Genomic DNA, 23,778 nt, shown 5'->3' on the forward strand with positions numbered 1-23,778 from the left:
TGATAAAAGGAATGGCATCTCTTCCTTTTACAATTTGCAACTAGAATCATCATTTGCTATTAAATTATACACAGATGCAGCCCCTTCTGTTATTTTTATTTTTTCTATGATAATCAGTGGTTTGCAGACATATGGCAAAAAGAAATGTCCACCTTGCTGACAAATGCCTCTTCTACTACTTTAATGGAGACTGGTCCAGTAAACAAATCATGGGCGTTCTTCAGTTCCATTTATTAATGGATTAGTAAGGCGCCTTACTTGGTTCTGGTGTTTTGACATGCCTTCACATCATAAATCATCCAAATGGGATTAAAATAACACAGAAAGCAAATTAAGATAAACAACTATTTTATTGTGGTATATTTCACATCATATTTTATGATTGGAAACAGCCCATCAGCCAGAGTGCTTTACTCAGCCACCTCTTTTCCCTGTAGAAAAATAGAACAATTAATACATACCTATTGTGTTTGTTAGTGTGTGTGTGTGTGTGTGTGTGTGTGTGTGTGTGTGTGTGTGTGTGTGTGTGTGTGTGTGTGTGTGTCTGTGTGTGTATGTGTATGTATATATGTATGCAAATATAAAAGTGGGATGTGTATTTACCTTGCCAGAGTCACGGCTCTTTGCTCTCAGTTTGTTGACCTGGGACTCTGCAATGTCAGCACGCTCCTCAGCCTCCTCCAGTTCATTCTGGACCTTTCTGCACTTGGACAGGTGAACGTTGGCTTGCTCCTCCTGAAAAAACATAGTTATAGACATTTTAATATACAATGAGAGTGGTTTTATTCACTATAAGGTGTACTACATAAATATGACCAAACTGTCAATCACAAACATTTAATGGCTTGCTTGCTTCATAATGATATAGTTATTGTAATTTATAGCTGATTATCATTTTTTCAAATTATATTTAAATATAAGTTTACCAGTGCAAAAACCAAACTACTAATATCATAAATGTGTGTTTTGTGAAGAACAAGATGATTCTGGCATATTATTACCTATCAGTATTTAAAATGAATGTGTTGTGCTTACCGCTTCCTCAGCGTGCCTCTTGTAGGTCTTCACTTTGAGCTGCAGTTTGTCAACCAGATCCTGCAGCCTGGCAACATTTTTCTTGTCCTCTTCAGTCTGGAAAATAAAGTAAATTGGAATTTTTAAATGTATTAAGCAATACATGTGTTAGATTAATTTGTAGGCTACATGTTAAATGTCAAAGTGACTGTACCTGATAGGTGAGCTCCTTCACTCTCCTCTCATATTTGCGGACACCCTTAACAGCATCTGCTCCACGTCTCTGCTCAGCCTCAACCTCTGCCTCCAGCTCACGCACCTTTAGAAAAACCAGAACATTTATATAATATTTATATATTTTTTGTTTTGTATGTTTTCTCACACTTGTTCACCTGCAAATTTTAACAGAATTGTCTTACCCTAGACTCAAGTTTCTGGAGCTGCTTCTTGCCACCCTTCATGGCCAGGTTCTCAGCCTCATCCAGGCGGTGCTGCAGGTCCTTAACTGTAACCTCCAGGTTCTTCTTCATCCTCTCCAGGTGAGAGCTAGTATCCTGCTCCTTCTTCAGCTCCTCAGCCATCATGGCAGCCTAGAAGAGACAACATATTAGAAATATAATATTACAAATATTTTGAGAAAAACACATTTTACTTGCAGTACAAATGTAAAAGTCAAACGTACATCAGTGATGGCCTTCTTGGCCTTCTCCTCTGCATTCCTTGCTTCCTGAACAGTGTCATCCACTTCACTCTGGACCTGGATCAGGTCAGCCTCAAGCTTCTTCTTGGTGTTCATAAGGCTTGTGTTCTAAAAGATAAAAAGATCACTTAAGTCATCACATGCTTCATTTTCACATTATTTGCAAAACTCATTAGACTTCTGAATGACTGAAGAAATGACAGTGCTTGCTTACCTGAGAGTGCAGCAGTCCAACACGCTCACTGGCGTCCACCAGCTCCTGCTCGGCGGTTTTGCGGCTTCTCTCTGTCTGTTCCAGAGCAGCTCTAAGTTCCTCAATTTCAGCCACCATGAGACCGTTCCTGCGCTCTACCATAGCAGCTTGTTCCTTGAAGTCATCCTGGGCTCTGAGAGCATCATCAAGGTGCAGTTGTGCATCCTGGTGAAAAAAATATCAGCAAAATAATCACATGACAGTCAAAATGTAGGTGCACTGACCAGTCTATGAAACAACTATACATCTTACAATACCTTCAGCTGTGCTTGCACATTCCTCAGCTGCTTCTGGGACTCAGAAGCCTGACGATTGGCATGGCTTAACTGAATCTCCATCTCATTTAGGTCTCCCTCCATCTTCTTCTTTATTCTCAGGGCATCGTTCCTGCTCCTGACCTCAGAATCCAGAGTGCTCTGCATGGAGTCAACCACCCTCTGGCTGTTCCTCTTGATCTGCTCCATCTCTTCATCCTTCTCTGCCAGCTTCCTGTCTACTTCACCCTTAATCTGGTTGAGCTCCAGCTGGACACGCAGAATCTTAGACTCTTCATGTTCCAAAGTTCCCTAATGATGTCAAAGAAAAGAGTATTCATCTCTGCCTTTTAACCATTTATAAAACATTTGTCCGTGTATTTTCAGAAGACCGCAGAATAAATGTACCTCAGCTTCTTCAAGAGCTGTCTGGATCTCAGACTTCTCTGTCTCCACCTGCTTCTTGGACTTCTCCAGCTCATGGATGCTCTTACCAGTCTCACCAATCTGTTCAGTCAGATCTGAGATCTCCTCTGCAGAGAGATGCATGTTTTATATCGTTATGCCTTGAAATGGAAATATAAATACTTTATTCTTACTTAATGTAGTAATAATAATGTGGTCAGAACTCACGTTGGAGGTTCTTGTTTTCACGCTTCATGGTCTCCAGGTGATCCAGAGCTTCCTCATAAGAGTTCTTCATCTTGAAGAGCTCAGTGCTGAGAGAACGAGCCTCCTTCTGAGCTCCCTCAAGCTCTGCCTGACCCTCCTCAAACTTCTGTTTCCACTCTGCCAAAACCTAAATTACACAATTAATACTGTTCACTAATACTATTATTATGCAGCAATATAAAGACAAATACATGTTTCATTGTTTGTAAGGCTTGGCCACATAAAGTAAAGGTTGCTACCTTGTCAAAGTTCCTCTGCTTTTTGTCCAAGTTGGCAGCCAGTCCATTGGCTCTCTCCACATCAACCATGAGGTCCTCCACCTCACTCTGGAGCCTCTGCTTGGTTTTCTCAAGAGAAGCACACTTGGAATTCACTGCCTCAATCTGTTCCTCAGCCTCCTGAAGGCGCTGGGCCAGCTTTTTCCTGTTTGAAAAAGTGTGATTTGTCCATGAAAACCCTAAGTTACAAATACTTACACAAACAATTTTGCATGTATGAAAAATAAATAATTCCATATGTTTAAGAAACTAGATGAACATATGGAAGCAGTTCTGCAATCTAAACTGTTTGGACCCAAATAATGTTAACATAATATAAGAAAATGTCAAACTGTCATGTTTGGATAAATTTGTTTGTATTGATACCAGAAATACCTTTGTCAGTTGAGCTACGCTGTAATGCTACACTTCTGGGGTTGTAAATGTTTAAAATGTACTCACTTGGATTCCTCAAGCTCCTCAGTGCGCTGGATAGCATCAGTTTCATACTTAGTTCTCCACTGAGCCACCTCACTGTTGGCCTTGGACATTCCACGCTGCAGCTCAACCTTTGCCTCCTGCTCCTCCTCAAACTGCTCCCTCAGCAGATCACAGTCGTGGCGGGCTGATTGCAGTCCATGGGCAAGAGCATTCTTGGCCTGGTGTAAGAATTAAATTGAATGTGCAAAATGTCTAACACAAAGTTTATCAGTACTCACTTCTTTTCCATTGTTTTCTTACCTTAACCTCCTCTTCAACCTGTCTCTTCAGCTCCTCAATCTGCTGTGTGAAGGCCTGTTTGCCTCTGGTCAGCTGGGAGACAAGAGCTTCTTTCTCTTCAATTTGACGGCTGAACTCACCTTGTGTGAAAGATGCCATAATACTTCAGTTTGTGTCATGGTTCTCAATAATAAACAACAGATTATTCAATGATAACTTGTAGATACCATTTTCTGTCAGGAGACGTGCTTTCTGTGCACCCGTGTCATTGATTTGACGGGACATTTTCATCATTCTTGGTCTTCAGTTCACTCAGTTGGTCCTCAAGAGTACGGCACATCTTTTCAAGATTTCCCTAATGAGGAAAAAAAACAAATCAGTGATCAGATTTTATTTATGATATGAATTCCCCTTATTTACTATATTAATTTGGATGTTAAAATAGCATTTGATATTTTGTGTACCTTTGCTTTAGCAACAGCCTCCCATGTTGCTGGAGAGGTCATCAATCTCCATCTTGTATTCACTCTTTTCCTTCTCAAGCTTCTGCTTGACACGCTGGAGGTTGTCGATCTGCTCTCCCAGCTCAGCAACGCTGTCAGCCTGCTTCTTGCGGAGAGCAGCAGCAGTGGCTTCATGCTGCAGAGTGGACTCCTCGAGGTCACGACGGAGCTTCTGGAGCTCAGCTTCACGCTTCTTGTTCATCTCAATCTGAGCGGCAGTGGCTCCACCAGCCTCTTCCAGCCTCTCACTGATCTCCTCAAGTTCCCTGGAGAGGTCAGCTCTCTGCTTCTCAACCTTGGCGCGAGCAGCACGCTCAGCTTCAATCTCCTCCTCCAGCTCCCTCAATACGGGCCTGTTGAATGTAGGTGTGTTTTTATAATATACAAAATACGAAATATGTGCAGTAATATTTTATATAATACAATATGTGACCTGAAGCTCCTTGATCTTCTTCTGAAGCTGAGCACCCAAGGACTGCTCATCCTCAATCTTGCTGAGCAGCTGACTGATTTCAAAGTCCTTCCTGTGAGAATAATAGATTGGGTAAATAGTAAGAGTTCATGCTGCTGACCACAATTTTAAAGAGAATGGTTGTTGTACGAATTCAAAGTCAATGTTACTTTTTTATTTTCTCATCAGACTGCTGCTTGTCATTCTCAAGATCCATTATGGATTCCTGGGCCAGTTTCAAATCACCCTCCAGCTTTCTCTTGGCTCTCTCCAGGTCCATACGCAGCTTTTTTCTCTTGTTCCAAAGAGCCCTCAAGCTGAACATTAAAATTAGTATTTAATTATCATGTTCAAAAGGAAACATGCTTTGCCAATCCAAATGACTTTGCAAACTTACATCATCCACTTGCTGCTCAAGCTTGGTCTTGGCCTTGGTCAGAGTGTTGACTTTGTCTTCCTCAGCCTGCAGGTCATCAAGAGTCTGCTGATGAGCCTCCTGAAGGGCTTTCTTTTCCTTGGTCAGCTTAGCAATGCTCTCATCCTGAGAAGCCATCTCCTCAGTCAGGTTCTTCACCTACATTTGCAAGAAACATGTTGTTATTACATGCATATCGATGAATGTTACTTGATGTACTAAATATTAATTACAAACCTTGTTCTCTGTGGCATGTTTTTCTTTCTCCACTTTAGCCAAGGTAAGCTCCAGGTCATCAATATCCTTCTTGAGCTCAGAGCATTCATCCTCCAGCTTTCTCTTCTTGGCAGTGAGCTCAGCATTGATTTCCTTCATCCTCCAGTCTCTCAGTGGTCTCTTTGACTTTGGCTTCCAGCTGAATCTTACTCTTGATAAGTCCCTCACATCTTTCCTCAGCATCTGACAGATTCTCTGATTCCTAGTTGGTTTTATGAAAATAGAAATTAGCACATCAACACTGAAAAGCTTGAAAAAAGCAATTGTTGAGGTGTACTTACAGATGCTACTTGCAGCTGCAAATCATTCTTCTCCTGCTGAAGGGACACCATCTTCTCCTCCAGTTCCTTCTTCTTGGCCAGGGCACTAGCCAAGTCTGATTTCATCTTCTCGTAGTTGTCCTTCATCTCCAGCCAGCTCCTTCTCAGTTTCAGCACTCTGCAGCAGAGGCTTGATCTTGTAGTACACCTTCATCCATGGCCAGTGTTTCACATTCATGAATGAGCGGATATTGTACTGGATGGTATAGATTGCTTCCCTGTGGACAAGAAGTTGCTGTTATGGAAAATGTTGTTCATAATTTTTTCATACAATCTCTGAAAATGTTCTATTTTCAACATGCCTCCTCTCCATCATCTTCACAAACTCCTTTCTCATGACGTAACCACGGCAGAGAGCCTGAGTCATGGTAACCAGAGTTGCCAGCTTTTCATCTCTCATCTCCTCAAGGACACCCAGCAGACCGGCTTTGAAGAACACCTAAACAAAGGAAAAGTAAAAATGAATGTAGGCTAAACTCAGATCCTTTCCATCCTATAAAACCCACATGGTTTAAGGGTCCTAGGACAACATTGTTTTGTTGATAATGACATACTGTCTGCTCGCCTTTTAGGTTCATGATAAATTACTTGTTTCTTGTTCCCATGGTCTGACTTGGCACCAATTTATTACAATCATATAAGTAGTTTTTCAGATATCCTGCTTTTGTTATTAATAGATATATACACACCAATCAGCCATAAGATTATGACCACCTGGGCACCCTGGTGGTGATAACTCTTTCAGCAGTTTTAGCTACAGTAGCTCGTCTGTTGAATCGAGCCAGCCTTTGCTCCCAACGTGCCTCAGTGAGAGTCTTGTCTGCCCATGACCAGTGGCGGAGTGGCCATCAGGAGCACTGGGACATTTCCTGGGGGCCTGGCCGCCCGAACTGGCCCGCTTGGTGATTGCCGATGGACAAGACCAAAGGCTCGGTTCGGGTTGCGCTTTATTTTAAAATAATTAATCTGTCGTGCGGCTCATTAGGGTATTGAAGCTCACACAGACTGAGCAGCAACGGTTGGGCACAAACACACCCCCTTCCTCTCTTTTTCTGAGGCGCTGTCACAGCACTGCAGGCAGACACACACACCAAGTTGTGCTCCCCCGTCCCCCCCTCCCTCCCTGCCTCCTCCCGCACCTGTAGTTCTACATGCTTGAAAAATGGAGCGAGATCAACAGCCCAAGAGGAAAGGTGGAGCAGAGAGGGAGAGGCTTAAAAGCTTCAAGCACTCACACAAATGCAGCGAAGTGCTGTGAAATAACTGACATGTTTGTCAGTAAGGGAGCAAATAAGACATTAAACACTAGTGGTGACAACAGATGCACAACCATAGCCTATCCAGCATAACTAGCTTAATGAGGAGGTTAGTTCCACTTTGTGGAAAGCTGATGGGTTAGGTTTTTTTTACATGAGTGATTGAATGTTGTAACCTTTTCCCTTTTTTTTTACTCACTGACTATTGTATCATATTTTAACTCTTCCATTTTTGTCTGACTATCTTTAGGTTTAGGTATAGAACATTAGACACAATTCACAATAAATAACTTAATTCATAATACAGTTTTATTATCCATTTTTGACAGCCGTTATCTTTTTGGGTACACAATTAGTTAACCTTCTTTGTCAATTTTGGGTAGTATTATTAGGTTAATTCATTTAGGTTCATTTAGGAAATTTGCTCTTGACTCCTCATGCCTGCCAGCTCGGTCCCTGACTGTGTGTTTGAAGTTTCCTTGTTTAATGTTACAGAGCATAAACCTACACATCTGCAGTGCGCCATCTGTGTACCTCTCACTTGGTATGATACTATGGTTGACACAGTGGTCAAATTTATAACTAGTCTGGTACCTGTTACATTAAAAATAGGATTGGTCTCAAGTTTAGGTGGATGATTGGGTAACTTATTTTATTTAATCTACTACTTCACTGTTAAAATGTGCAGCACGCACATTAAAAGTGTAGTAGTAAATTAAAAATACTCATGCATAATGCAGGTGAACATAATTTCAGTTTATGTTATTTGAGTACAGGTTATTGCAGCACAACAGAAACATTTATTTTGTAGGGGAAAGAAACAGAAAAGCTGTGTGTGGGCGCATGTGGAGCCTTTGCTTTATTATTTTACACTCTTACATCAGTAGGCGCCCAACCTAACTCACTCTTGGTGTTTTGCGTTAATCGGGTAGTAGTGGCCTGGGATGGTATCAAATTCCTGGCCTGAATTATTGTCCCAGTCCGCCTCTGCCCATGACCCTTCACTGCTTTTTCTTTCTTGGACCACTTTTGATAGGTACTGACCACCACAGGAGGTAACAAGGTAACAATAATATAATAATAAGATAACCCTTGTTTGACTTTGGTGACTTAAAGAAAATTTTGGTTTTGTCTGTACTATACTAGGTACTTGTACTATATTAACTGGGTTAAATAGAATTGCATTATTAAAAAGAGACTTAAATACAATTTTCATTGACTAAAACTAGACTCAAAATGTCATCGGTTTTCGTCGACTAAAACTAGACGAAAATAAAATGGATAATTCTGACTAAAATAAGACTAACTTGCTCAGACTTTTAGTCGAGCTGAACTTGACTAGACTAAAAAGAGTATAAACATGACTAAAACTAAAATGACAGTTTGACACAAAAACTAGACTAAAACTCAAATTCAAAACAGGCCGCCAAAAACAACACTAGTCATCTAGCCATCATAGTTTGGCCCCTATCAAAGTCGCTCAAATCCTCATGCTGCCCATTTTCCTGCTTCTAGCACATCAACCTTGAGGACAAAATGTTCACTTGCTGCCTAATATATCCCACCCATTGACAGGTGCCATGATAACCAGGTTATCAGTGTTAATCAGTGCTCATTATGTTATGGCTGATGTGTGTATATTTGAAATACATCTAATTAACAGGAAAACACCATCCTTGGTAAAAATACACCAATGTATATGAATGTGATCTAGGTGCTTACCTTGGTGTGTCCAAATTTGTACTCGTCATGATTAACATCAATTGATCCAAGCAACTTCTCCGAAGCCTCTTGTTATCAATGAACTGTCCCTCAGGGATGACACTGGCATTCAGTACCTTGTACCTTTTATAAGAAAGTTAATGGTCAGTGTGAGTTATTTTCTTTTAAAAGTCTGCATCAAAGTTCTATTAGAATATCCACTGATACCTCTGCTTGAAGTCAGCATAGGGGATTCTGCTGGGGAAACCTTTTCTGCAGATTCTGATACCCTCCAGCACACCGTTATTCACCTGAGCTGGTGGATGACCAGGAAGTTCTCCATCAGACCTATAAAAAAGATATTTGTTAATGACGTCCTTTAATAGAATATTAAACTTAATGAAACCATACAATCAAAACAGAACCACCCCTCAAACACTTGAGATTATGGTCTCTATATACCTGGAGTCTTTGACTCGTTGGGAATCAGGCAGCGCACAAAGTGAGGATGGGTGCTCCTCAAGTTAGTCATCAGCTTTCCCAAGTTCTCCTGTTGATCCAGAAATGGCAAAAAATGTACAAACTGAAATATGTTTATATACCCATGTTTGCAATGTTAAATTTTACACCTAAAGCCCATCCTAAACTGTGAAGACACAGTCTGCATAGAACCACCCTTCTTCTTGCCTCCCTTCTTTCCAGCCTCTGTGGATGGTTTAGAGCAGACATGTTTTGTCAGACTCAATATTTACATGAACACATTCTCGCGTTAGGTAGGACTATCACATTATCTACAATCTTAAAAATATGTTTGATTTTACTGTAGTTACTGTCATACCCTCAACAACAGGAGGATAGAGAGCACCCAGCAGTTTCACTGAGGACTTCTGGTACAGCTGAACAACAGAGTCATTCAGTGGATCCTTGTTCTTGTCCAGCCAGCCGCCGATATTGTAGTCCACGGTACCAGCATAGTGCACCAGGGGAGAAGTGGGCCTCAGCCTTGCCTTTGGCGGGCTTCGGCTTCTCAAATGCTTTGTTTTTGCCAAGATGCTGGTCATACAGCTTGTTCTTGAAGGATGTGTCTGTGGCCTTGGGGAACATGCACTCCTCTTCAAGGATGGAGAAGATACCCATGGGCTTGAAAAAAGTAGAATGATGTATGTAATTATGTCATACATTAAGTGAAAATAAGAACCACCAAACAGAAGGACAAAATGAAATGATTACCCTTTTCAATCAGCTCAATGCAGGCAGCCAAGTCCATGCCAAGTCAATGAACTCCCAGATAATACCCTCCCCTTCTTGTACTCCTCTTGCTCCAGGACAAACATGGTGTGGTTGAAGAACTGTTGCAGTTTCTCATTGGTAAAGTTGATGCACAGCTGCTCCAAGGTGTTGAACTGTGAGGGGACAAATATTCAGTGTAATATCTTGCAGACAATAAGAATGATTCAGTCAAGGAAAAGTATCAGCTGATGAATCGTTTGAAATTAAGCTTACATCAAAGATTTCAAATCCAGCAATATCCAGGACACCAATGTAGTGCTGCCTTGACTGTTTAGTGTCCAACATCTGGTTGATACGAATGACCATCCACAAGAACATCCTCTCATAGATGGACTTGGCCAGAGCAGTCACTGAGTTCTTCACCTAAATAAATGTGTGTGATTTCATTAAAGTCAGTCAAGCATTTTGTAAAATGCTGGAATTTCTTCTAATCAGGTAAAAAAACAAGAGTAAAAAATTTGCTATATATGTTTTATGTAATTTTGTTAACATACAAGGGAATGTATCAAAGTCAAGCAAACTTGCAGACTTTGTCAGATATAACAAATCGAAGAGGGACTAATTTCCTCTGTATTCATTTCCTACTGTAAATATACATGTACTTCATGTAGATTGAAATTGATACCAGTATATCTCAATTACCTGCTGTACAGTCTGTCCCTTGGTGACATACTCATTTCCGACCTTCACTCTGGGATAGCACAGAGCCTTTAGCATGTCAGCAGAGTTCAGACCCAGCAAGTAAGCAACCTTGTCAGCATCTGAAAACAGTTTAGTGATTCATTCATACAGTATATGACCCTGATATTTCATCATGATAGATGATAGATAATAGAGACCAGTTAGAGAAAGAACTTTTCAGCTGTTGTTCCAAAGCTATTCACTTTGAGCTGATATTAAATACTCACCCTCTGTGCCATCCGGCTCAGCCTGCTCCTCACGCTGCTTCTGCTTGAACTTCATGTTACCATGGTGGAGCACAGCACCAGTATTCTTGTAGATGCTCATCTTCTCTTCATTAGTGAAGCCCAGGATATCAATGGCATTCTGTTTTTAAAAAGGTGACCACACAAAACATAATCACTTTGGAAAATGCATTTAAACAGTAGTTTTAATATTGCACTTAATGAACAAAATACATTAAAATATTTTGAAGTGAAGATGACTCACATCAGTGGCTTCCAGCTCAACTTTGTCATCAATACTGGCTACAGTGATCTGTCCCATGCTACACATTGGGAAGTCATAGGGGTTGCTTGTGATGAGAGCCATTTCTGTAGATCAAAAAGAGGTGACAAATTCCATAAATGGTTGAAAAATGTAAAATGTAAGTGTGTTTAATGTTATGGGAAAGAACATCTATTTACCAATAATCTCAGGTTTGTGGTTGGTCATCATCTGAAGAAGATGTGGTAGCCTCTTTCATCAGGAAGCTGGAATGTTACTCTAGACTTCTCCAGCAGATCTACAGAAGTTGTTAAAGAGTCAGAGACTGTCTAATTCTCAATTCCAACTTTTTGTATGTACTATGAGACCTTTTACTTACATGTCTCAATATCAGCACTAGCCAGTTTGCCAGTTGTGCCGAAATGGATTCTGATGAATTTACCCTGTTTGGAACAATGGTTTTTAATGTCCCTCATAATGGGCAATGTGTAACAACACCTCTAATGTGTAGAAATCCTTCCATACTTACAAAACGAGAAGAGTTGTCATTCCTCACAGTTTTGGCGTTACCATAGGCCTCCAACAGAGGATTGGCTGCGATAATCTGATCCTCAGTGACCCCCTATAATCCAGGTTTAAAATTAATGTCAGAAAATAAATGTATGTATTCCTTACCTAAAGAACACTGAATTGTAATCATCATACAGTAACAAACCTTTGATGTGTCCCTCTTCTTGTCTCCACCAACTGAGATTGTTGCAAAATACTGGATGACACGCTTGGTGTTCACAGTCTTTCCAGCACCGGATTCTCCACTAGGTATAGACACAGACTGGTTAGAATTTTATCATATTAGATTATGTTCAGCAAAGTCAACAAATGTGAAACTTACGTGATCAAGACAGACTGGTTCTCCCTATCTGTTCAATTGGGAAAAAAGAATAACCATATTTTTACTCAGCAGAAACCTCATATACTGATTAATTCAACATTGTTATGGTAACAACTTACCAGTAAGCATGAACTGAAAAGCGTTGTCAGAGACAGAGAAGATGTGGGGTGGAGCCTCCATACGCTTCTTGCCTCTATAGGCATTTACAACTTCCTGATCGTACACTGGGAGCCACTTATAGGGGTTCACAGTGGCGCAGAACAGCCCAGAGTAGGTCTGAAAGTGATCATAGAAACCCAGCAGTTAACTCTTAAGTATAGCTAGTTTCGCTGTATATAGGTATATTTCTCTTTTCGTATTAGGCAGCTTTTCTTACGTAGATCATCCATGCTGCATAACGCTCTTTGAGGTTATACAACACAGACTGCTTCATTGAGATGGGTCATCATGGCCATGTCCTCAATCTTGTCAAACTTTGGAGGGTTCATTGGACAGATGTCATCTTTTTAACTGTCCCCTCCTGGAACAAGACATTTGTTACATTGAGGGCTGATCGTTTGAGTCCCAGTTTACTTTGATTTAGTGATACTAACCTCCTCCGTGTCCAGGACTTTGACAGTGACTTTGCCACCATCTTTCTTGAGGACTGTTGCCTTCCAAGTACAGCTCCTTGGTATCAGCCACGTAACAGGCAGCCTTGGCATCAAAGGGTTTGCTTTGAGCCTCAATTCTCTCCTTCTCCGGCTTACGGAGGTAAATGGCAGCTTTGCCATAAATGGCCATCTCGCGTCTGTACTCATTGTGGCAATTTATTTCTATGAGGTAATTACAAATAAGAGAAATCTTATTCATCTTTTTAAAAACCATCTTAAAACCCTGTGACTTAAAACCCAGAATAGCATAAAAGCAGAACTAAATCATAAACATATCTTTATTAAATATCTGTCTATGCTCTGTAGTGTCTTTACTTTAGCTCAATCAAAATATAATTCTGTGTATATTGATAACATTAACAGAGTCATGACAAAACTGAATGAACAGCATATGCAGGTGAATATAACTATTTTCACATGATACCAAAAGATAGTTGATAGATGTTCATACCTGACCCTTTCTCTGTCAAAAGTGTGTTATATTCTGCAATCCTGTTGAATACATGACACATATTTTCACTTACTGGTGAAGGTTTGCAATCAAAGACTTCCTTCAAAAATACAATACAATACAATACAAACTAATTTCTCAAATAATTAATTCATTTAAATTCTCCAAAACAGATAGAATTGAAACTTACTACAAGCTGGGGTCTTCTAGGGTCTCCTACCACACACTGCTCTGTCCTCTTGGACTCCTTATATTGAATCTGGCTTGCTTACGTAGTAAAAGTTAAATATGGGACACATTCACATATGGTGTGAATAACAGCCAAAGCAGACTTCCATTAAAACAGGTGTTGCTAGTACATGAATGTACTATAAATATACCACTTGTGTTTTGGATTTCAGTCTGTAAGGCCAGTTTCCAATTTTTGAGGAAAACGAAGATTTTTACTATTTTAAAACTAATTTGTCTTTTAAGACATGACAATGCAAGGCATTGTATCAACATAATAGAAAGGAGAGGGGTGTGCAGAATGGAGTTTTGTTTTTATTTCTTTTACATGACTGTAGAACAAATTTAATTTATGTAAAGTATTTCCAAACTGCCTCTGACTATGTCACAGAGGCTTCCTTGGGTATGATTAACATTGTGTCAACACATGCTTTCCAGCTGCATTTTTCAGTTGTCCGTCTAATGCATCGTCTAAGGACGATAAAACTAATATTTCATTCAATACAGATATCTACCCATGCTGTGTAGTGGCTCACATTTCACTCAGTCACACGATTAACAAGTGTAACCATAACTCTAAGAATCTTTAAAGGCTTCAAGTCTATTTCCTGCCTCTCTATGATAACTGCTGCAATGCAGCCCAAGTAAAAGTTTCTCATCATTAATCATCACTATTGTCAGTTGTGCACTGTAAATCATTTGACATGTTATATATAATATTTAATTTGACAATTTGCAATGATGTCATTCCACCAAGTCCAAAACATGTTCTTTTGAGCAGATCATTTGGCAACATTGTTTTCCAGAGCATTTTAAAAGCTCTAGGGTAGTGCCACTGCTGTCCCATCTGCCAAAATTAACAGTTGGGTTGATATGCTCACAAAAGAGAATAGCCTGAATTGTATTGAATCTAGGATATCAAACCTACTTCATTATAAGGATGAAGACCATGTGTCACCCTTTCAACCAGAAAGTGGATTGTAACTATTATAGTATGTACAAACTTGGGCAAAACATAAATTTTTTTTTTCCAGGCTAGGCTGTGATGCCAGGAAATCCCAAACTGGTCCAATATTGGGAGCATGCTCATTAGTTTCCCTCAGCACCAGTACTTTAAATGGTAGTTGTGTTAGATCAGGATATGGCTGATTATTGTTAAAACTGTTAAACTGTTCAAGTAATACTTTTCACATTGCTACTTGGTTGGAGCTAATATACTATACAAAAGCAGTATGATGTCAGATCCTGCAGCCTGGTAATGTTTTTCTTCAATTTGTGGTATAAAGTAAAATGTCCATTGTGTAGGATTCAGTGGCATCTAGCAGAGAAGTTGCACACTGCAACCAACTGAATACTGCTTGCCTCACCCTCCCCTTCCAAGCGTGTAGGAGAACCTACGGTAGCTGCAAGTCTTACAAAAAATGTGAGTGGCCTATCCAGAGAACAGTTACAGTAGAAACAAAGTGGTGCAACATGGTGGACTCACTCCTTATGCCTAAACCTGTCCAACTCAACCAACGAAGGCAACAGGTACTTGTCTTGTGTGTCTTGCCTTCACCGAAGTAGGATTTGTAATTTGGCGACCCACTCCTTCTGTAGATAAAAAAAGCTAATTCCAATTATCCTTATTTTCAGGTGATTATACACGAATAAAAACATAAATTTGATTTATGTTTTGTATTAAATGTCAATCTGACTGTACCTAGTAAGTAGGTATTTGTAGAAAAGATGCATCTGTTGATCCACATCACTTTTCTGCAACTATCAACTTCACAAATCCGAACAAAATTCTTTGATGTGTTCTTGCTACTTTTTACTACTTAACCTCATCCAGTCAGTAACTTCCAGGCTTTATTTTATTGTCTCCAGACAATAAAGGTCATATGGAGAGCAAAGTCAAAATCAGTGATGGCCCTCTTGCCTCCTTTCTGTCTATTTCAGAGCATCCCTTAGATACTTTGTACCACCTGTTGACTGACTCTACTCATAGTGAGGGGTTACTTATGTGTGTTACCACTTATATCCTTAGTTAATGTAACTGAGTTCTGCTCAACAGGAAAATGTACGTGAAAAGCCATAGTTTGATTTCAAAGTAATTTAATTGAGCTAGAGCTATAAAGATTGTAATGACTTAAATATATTTAATAATAATACCAATATTATTTATTATTTACTTAACATTAACTATTTCATCATGTGTGAAATGAGTTAAAGGTTGTTGTACATACCAAACTTTAGTTATTGTAGACATCATAGTTAATTAATTAATTAATTAAATTATTTAATCTTTAATTACAAATTGCTCCTCACATTATGCAGTGTAACAGTACTGCATACTTGGACTACTGTTGTCCAATACATCCTATTAATTAAAGTAAGTCAATAATAACATCACAAACATGAGCTTTATAGATCCTGTACAACACTCACAGACTGGAATTGGAACCCTTGTATTAAATGTGTGTTGCTGACAAAGTAGAAGTTAAATGTGGGACACAAGCCAAATATGGTTGGGAGGACAGCTGATGGTTACATTAGGTTGGCATTTGCTGCTAGTACATACATCTTATGTTTCAGTTTTCCATCAGCAAAGGCACATCTTGAATGTATGTTAATTCCTACCTAAAAAGGAAACCTTAATTTTAGGTCTTTTGACAAACTGTTTATTCATTGATATTGGTTAATACAGTTACAGTAAAAATACACATGTATTCTAATGCTTCTCACAAATAATTTAATTTATTTGATTAAAAAAGAAATCTTTAAAATACTAAATAGATCAACAATAAATAAATAACAAATATAATAAAAAATATATACTACCACTACTTATGATAAGGTGTAAGGGATATGTCTGTGGTATTCACACTCATATGTCAACCTATTAGCACTTTAACTGACTCTGCAGCTTCAAGTCCATTTTTGGCTTCATGCATATCACTGCACTTCCAGTGTCAACCATTCCAGTTGTTGAGCAATAGCATTTTTAAATGTCACAGGCAATAGTATTGAACTTGGAGTGAAAAAAAAAATTCTACATTCACAATCTGAAAAATCTCTGTGATAAAGAATGATTTACATTCAGAAATGTTAATTTACTTTGAAATTAAAGTGCACCCAATAATGACCCACACCACACATCTGTAGCCTGTTATAGAACAGCTGACTGTGATTTCTACTTTACCATGTGATACTAAAATATCAAGTCAGGTTTATCCACATGCTTGGCACTGTAGTTTGACCGAGTTATACAATTTATATTATTATTGTACAGTATATGATCTTGACTCGTTTTTTATTTATATCATTTGATAATATTTTGAGTGTCACAGTGAACAGTTATGCATTCTGCATTAATTAATGATTGTAAAAACTATTTGGTTAGTGTCTCTCAAATCTCACATTAGCTACCTTTCATGGGGAGCAAAGACATGAAAGTATAACAGACAGCAATTTAAGAGAAACCATTTAATCTTTATTGTTTCAGCATGAATTATATCATATTATATGATTCAACACAGTGAAACACTCAAGCATGCTTTACTCAGCTGCTTCTTTTCCCTGTAAAAAACAGATCAATTGTTTGTGTAAGTTTGATTTTAAAGAGCTTTAGGTGACAATAATTTTAATCAATTAATTTTATAGCATTTAAACCTAATACTGTGTAATGGTGTGAATATAATACTGTTAAGAATCTGCTCCAACAAACAGACATAAATCAAAGATTGATGATGCTGTTTTAATTATTGATCACAAAACTATGTATTTACCTTGCCAAAGGTCTTTGCTCTCAGTTTGTTGACCTGGGACTCTGCAAAGTCAGCACACTCCTCAGCCTCCTCCAGTTCATGCTGGACCTTTCTGCACTTTGACAGGTGAACATTGGCTTGCTCCTCCTGAAATACAGAAAAACAGAAAAATGTTTAAATGTTGAAAATAGCCTACTAGGTGTACTGTACATAAAATAAATATGACAGTGTATCAAGTAGCACATTGTTTAAATATAAATGTGAGTCCTTACCGCTTCCTCAGCCTGCCTCTTGTAGGCCTTTTTAACCAGATCCTGCAGCCTGGTAAAATGTTTCTTGTCCTCCTCAGTCTGTAAAAGAAAATATAGATTTGTGTCTCAAAATATTTCATGGAAAGTAAGCCAGATTGATCTGTACAGTACATGTAAAATCTTAATATAGTTGTACCTGATAGGTGAGCTCCTTCACCCTCCTCTCATATTTACGAACACCCTTAACAGCATCTGCTTCACGTCTCTGCTCAGCCTCAACCTCTGCCTCCAGCTCACGCACCTTTAGAAAACCAGAAAGTGAAGATAATAATTAGATAATATTTGTTTTGCATGTTTTCTTACATTTGCTCTACCGTGCAAATCTTAACAGAATTGTCTTACCCTAGACTCAAGTTTCTGGAGATAGCATGCTTCATTTCCAACGTTAACTCATGAAAAGATTTTTGAATGACTGAAGAAATGATAGTGCTTGTTTACCTGAGAGTGCAGCAGTCCAACACGCTCACTGGCGTCCACCAGCTCCTGCTCAGCAATTTGGCGGCTTCTCTCTGTCTGTTCCAGAGCACCTCTAAGTTCCTCAATTTCAGCCACCATGAGACCGTTCCTGCGCTCTACCATAGCAGCTTGTTCCTTGAAGTCACCCTGGGCTCTGACAGCATCATCAAGGTGCAGTTGTGCATCCTTGTGAAGAAATATCAGCAAAATATTCACATGACAGCCAAAATGTAGGTGCACTGACCATAGTCTGTGAAACTACTTTATGGCTTACAATACCTTCAGCTGTGCTTGCACATTCCTCAGCTGCTTCTGGGACTTCGGGGAAGCCTGACGATTGGCATGGCTCAACTGAATCTCCATCTCATTTAGGTCTCCCTCCTTCTTCTTCTTGATTCTCAGGGCATCGTTCCTGCTCCTGACCTCAGAATCCAGAGTGCTCTGCATGGAGTCAATCACCCTCTGGCTGTTCCTCTTGATCTGCTCCATCTCCTCATCCTTCTCAGCCAGCTTCCTGTCTACTTCACCCTTAATCTGGTTGAGCTCCAGCTGGACACGCAGGATCTTAGACTCTTCATGTTCCAAAGTTCCCTAATGATGTCAAAGAAAACAACATTCATCTTTGCTTTCTAACCATTTATAAAACATTTGTCCGTATATTTTCAGCAGACCTCTGCAGAATAAATGTACCTCAGCCTCTTCAAGAGCTGTCTGGATCTCAGACTTCTCTGTCTTCACCTGCTTCTTGGACTTCTCCAGCTCATGGATGCTCTTACCAGTCTCACCAATCTGTTCAGTCAGATCTGAAATCTCCTCTGCAGAGAGATGCATGTTTTATATCGTTAAGCTTTGAATTGGAAAATATAAATACATTATTCTAACTTAATGTAGTAATAATAATGTTGTCAGAACTCACGTTGGAGGTTCTTGTTTTCACGCTTCATGGTTTCCAGGTGATCCAGAGATTCCTCATAAGAGTTCTTCATCTTGACCCTCCTCAAACTTCTGTTTCCACTCTGCCAAGACCTAAATTACACAATTAATACTGTTCAGTTGTTTTGCAGCAATATAAAGACAAATACATATATTTCATTGTTTGTAAGGCTTGGCCACATAAAATAAAGGTTGCTACCTTGTCAAAGTTCCTCTGCTTCTTGTCCAAGTTGGCAGCCAGTCCATTGGCTCTCTCCACATCAATCATGAGGTCTTCCACCTCACTCTGGAGCCTCTGCTTGGTTTTCTCAAGAGAAGCACACTTGGAATTCACTGCCTCAATCTGTTCCTGAGTCTCCTGAAGGTGCTTGGCCAGCTTTTTCCTGTTTGAAAAAGGTATGAATTTGTCTCTGAGTGAAAACCTTAAAGTTACAAATATTAAAAAAAAAAAAATTTATTGCATATATGAAATAGAAATAATTCCATACCTTTAAGGAACTAGATAAAAATATAAAAGCAGAGCTGCATTCGAAAATGTTTGCCCCAAAATAACTAAACAAATGTAAATTGTAATATCTGTATACATTTGTTTAAATACAAGTATTGATACCAGAAATACCATTGTCAGTTGAGCTACACGATAGTGTTACACTTATGTCCATTTAATTGTTTAAAATATACTTACTTGGCTTCCTTCAAGCTCCTCAGTGCGCTGGATAGCTTCTCCACTGAGCCACCTCACTGTTGGCCTTGGACATTCCACGCTGCAGCTCAGCCTTGGCCTCCTACTCCTCCTCAAACTGCTCCCTCAGCAGATCACAGTCGTGGCGGGCTGATTGCAGTCCATGGGCAAGAGCATTCTTGGCCTGGTGTGAGAATTAATATTGAGTGTGCAAAATGTAGTAACATGTAAGGTTTATCAGAACTCACTTACCGTTTTCTTACCTTAACCTCCTCTTCAATCTGTCTCTTCCGCTCCTCAATCTGCTGTGTGAAGGCCTGTTTGCCTCTGGTCAGCTGGGAGACAAGAGCTTCTTTCTCTTCAATTTGACGGCTGAACTCACCTTGTGTGAAAGATGTCATAATACATTAGTTTGTGTCACGGTTCTCAATAATAAACAACAGATTATTCACTGATAACTTGTAGATACCATTTTCTGTCAGGAGACGTGCTTTCTGTGCACCCGAGTCATTGATTTGACGGACGCATCATTCTTGGTCTTCAGTTCACTCAGTTGGTCCTCAAGAGTACGGCACATCTTTTCAAGATTTCCCTAATGAGGAAAAAAAACATCAGATCAGTGATCAGATTTTATATATAATATGAATTCCCTTATTTACTATATTAATTTAAAAAATAAAAAATAAAATTTGATATTTTGTGTACCTTTGCTTTAGCAACAGCCTCCATGTTGCTGGAGAGGTCATCAATCTCCATCTTGTATTCACTCTTTTCCTTCTCAAGCTTCTGCTTGACACGCTGGAGGTTGTCGATCTGCTCTCCCAGCTCAGCAACGCTGTCAGCCTGCTTCTTGCGGAGAGCAGCAGCAGTGGCTTCATGCTGCAGAGTGGACTCCTCAAGGTCACGACGGAGCTTCTGGAACTCAGCTTCACGCTTCTTGTTCATCTCAATCTGAGCGGCAGTGGCTCCACCAGCCTCCTCCAGCCTCTCACTGATCTCCTCAAGTTCCCTGGAGAGGTCAGCTCTCTGCTTCTCAACCTTGGCGCGAGCAGCACGCTCAGCTTCAATCTCCTCCTCCAGCTTTTCAATACGGGCCTGTTGAATGTAGGTGTGTTTTTTTTCAACTTTTTATTGTAATATACAAAATACAAAATATGTGCTGTAATGTTTTATATAATACAATATGTGACCTGAAGCTCCTTGGTCTTCTTCTGAAGCTGAGCACCCAAGGACTGCTCATCCTCAATCTTGCTGAGGAGCTGACTGATTTTAAAGGCAGAGCCTGAGTCATGGTAACCAGAGATGCCAGCTTTTCATCTCTCATGAAAGAACACCTAAACAAACAGAAAATAGAAATTCACTGTATGTCTTTACCATACAGCATACTAAACATTAAACTAGAAAGGTAGAAAAGGAGCATGTACCCTACACAATCATTTAAAAATGAAAAATATATAATATATTTACTGTATTTTTTTTATCTACATCAGGATCTATATCTAAATACTTTAAACAGTAAAATGCAATTATGCTAAATGGCTGACAGTTGTGTGTTTTTGCACATTAGCCTTTTTACAAGGGTGAATTGTGCCAAATTTCAAGTGAGTCAGACAACACAATTTGGTTGTAGTTGTGATGTATGCACAAAGTACTTCAATTTATGTAAAATAGCCCATACAAGAATTAGTATTATTAGTAATAATATAATCTTGTAGCAAATGGTAAAATCAAATTACTAACTTTTTTGCAGACTCGCTATATTTAATATATTTGGTGATAATCTGATTAAATTTGTAGAAGTAAGAGTAAAATATATGATTTGTTATTTAATATTTTCCCCCTGGATTTAAAATAGGTGAGATAGAACCACAGAATCTTGGGCATAAATGATCTAGGGTTTAAGCCTCTTGGTAACAAGTTACAAGGCAATATGTAATGTTTATCCATTGCCACATGATGGCGATGTTGCATTGGCTCTTTCATGGCCTAATTCCCCATTGGTTATGTTTTTCAGGATACTCTACTATTCCATAAAGAAAAAAATAGACTGAATATGTGCTCTTTGGTAGGTACATTAAAGTATATCAATGTGCTTACCCTGGTGTGTCCGAATCTGTACTCTGCCCTCTTGTTATCAATGAGCTGGCCCTCAGGGATGACACTGGCATTCAGCACCTTGTACCTTTTATAAGAGAATTAGTGGTCAGTGTGAACATTTTCTTTGAATAGTCTGCATCATAATTGTGTTCCGTTGATACCTCTGCTTGAAGTCAGCATAGAGGATTCTGCTGGGGAAACCTTTTCTGCAGATTCTGATACCCTCCAGCACACCGTTACATCTGAGCTGGTGGATGACCGGGAAGTTCTTCATCAGACATGTAAAAGGATATTTAGGGACTGAGCCAGCGACCGCTGGAGGTCCCTATTTTATTTGCTAGAATTCTTATTCTTACCTATTTTTAGCCCCTCCGACTGCATTTTTGCCCCCTGAACATATACGAAAACTAAATTTTATTTGGCAAAGTTGTCAGGCCTGGTGAAAAATTGTGTCAACAATCCGCCACTAGGTGGTTCTGGTGGCATAGTAAATCACTGTGTGGAGACCGTAGTAGTTATTAATATGAAATTCACAGGGCATGTGTAGACTGGATTCTCCTCTAGGTATAGACACAGACTTGTAAGAATGTTATCATATTAGATTATGTTCAGCAAAGTCAACAAATGTGAAACTTACGTGATCAAGTTCTCCCCCTATCTGCCCAATTGGGAAAAAAACAAAACATTTTTTACCCAGCAGAAACCTCATATACTGATTAATTCAACATTGTTATGGTAACAACTTACTAGTAAGCATGAACTGATAGGTGTTGTCAGAGACAGAGAAGATGTGGGCAGGAGCCTCCATACGCTTCTTGCCTCTATAGGCATTTACAACTTCCTGATAGTACACTGGGAGCCACCTATAGGGGTTCACAGTGGCGCAGAACAGCCCAGAGTAGGTCTGAAAGTGATCCAGCAGTTGACTCTTAGTATAGGTAGTTTCGCTGTACAGGTATATTTCTCTTTTCTTATTAGGCAGCTTTTCTTACGTAGATCATCCATGCTGCATAACGCTCTTTGAGGTTATACAACACAGAGGCTTCATTGAGATGGGTCATCATGTCCATGTCCTCAATTTTGTCAAACTGACTCTGCTACCATCTTTCTTGAGGCTTGTTACCTTCAAGTACAGCTCCTTGGCATCAGCCATGTAGCAGGCAGCCTTGGCCATCAAAGAGTTTGTTTTGAGCCTCAATTCTCTCCTTCTCTGGCTTACGGAGGTATATGACAGCTTTGCCATCAACGGCCATCTCCGTGTCCGTACTCATGGTGGTGGCTAATGTCTGCAGCAAGTCAAACAATAGCAATCTTAGACTGATATTTTCTGCTCAAGTGATTTAACAGTGCCCACGTGCCTGGTGTTGTACTAAACAGTTAATATATTCACACCTAAAAATGGTTTTGCATCATTACAGGTGGCCTTCAGCTGAGTTGAAGCCTTCACTGACAAGCTGATTCATTTTGTAATTTCTTATTTCTTATAATCAATTGTTATTTGAGGTTTGTACACAATGGGCGAACAACACCTAAATATAAATTAATTATCCAAAATCACCATGCTGCGCATACTTCCTGTTGCCAGTAGGTGGCGCTATCACTATGTCTGAATATTGTCATGTAGACATGTTCAGGGCGGGACTGTTATCAAACACGTGAAGTTTCATTTAGATTGGACAACGTACACTGAAGTTATGAGGACGTGTTCAGGGCAAGACTGTTACAGAATATATTAAGTTTATTGGAGATTGGAGTCGTCACTGGCCAATTTTGAAAATTGGTCAGTATAATTGGTCAAAATGTCAGACTTCCCGTGGGCTTGGGGGTATGGGTCCAAGAGGCTTTTCTGTAGGTTTTGGCACGTTACACATGCCTACCTAGTTTCATACATATCAGTAAAATGTGGCGCCGGGCTGCTTTTTTTGAAATACTGTAGGGGGCCCTGTGAATTTCATGTTCATAAGTATTACGGTCTCTGCACAGTGATTTACCATGCCACCAGAGCGCCACCTAGCGGCAGATTGTTGACAAATTTTTTAGCAAGCCTCAGGGAGCCATGGGCAATCATTGTGCCAAG

The 23,778-nt window shown here is 39.5% G+C and overlaps 3 pseudogenes; all 3 read right to left on the reverse strand.

The window, feature by feature from the left end:
* Positions 1 to 410: 410 nt before the first annotated feature.
* On the reverse strand, positions 411 to 12,939 carry LOC127352406 (myosin heavy chain, fast skeletal muscle-like; annotated as a pseudogene).
* A 3,987-nt stretch (positions 12,940 to 16,926) lies between these two features.
* LOC127352407 (myosin heavy chain, fast skeletal muscle-like) lies at positions 16,927 to 22,082 on the reverse strand (annotated as a pseudogene).
* Positions 22,083 to 22,380: 298 nt separating this feature from the next.
* On the reverse strand, positions 22,381 to 23,088 carry LOC127352978 (myosin-13-like; annotated as a pseudogene).
* Positions 23,089 to 23,778: the final 690 nt, after the last annotated feature.

Source organism: Dicentrarchus labrax, unplaced genomic scaffold (assembly GCF_905237075.1).
Source record: "Dicentrarchus labrax unplaced genomic scaffold, dlabrax2021, whole genome shotgun sequence".
Taxonomy (NCBI): Eukaryota; Metazoa; Chordata; class Actinopteri; family Moronidae; genus Dicentrarchus; species Dicentrarchus labrax.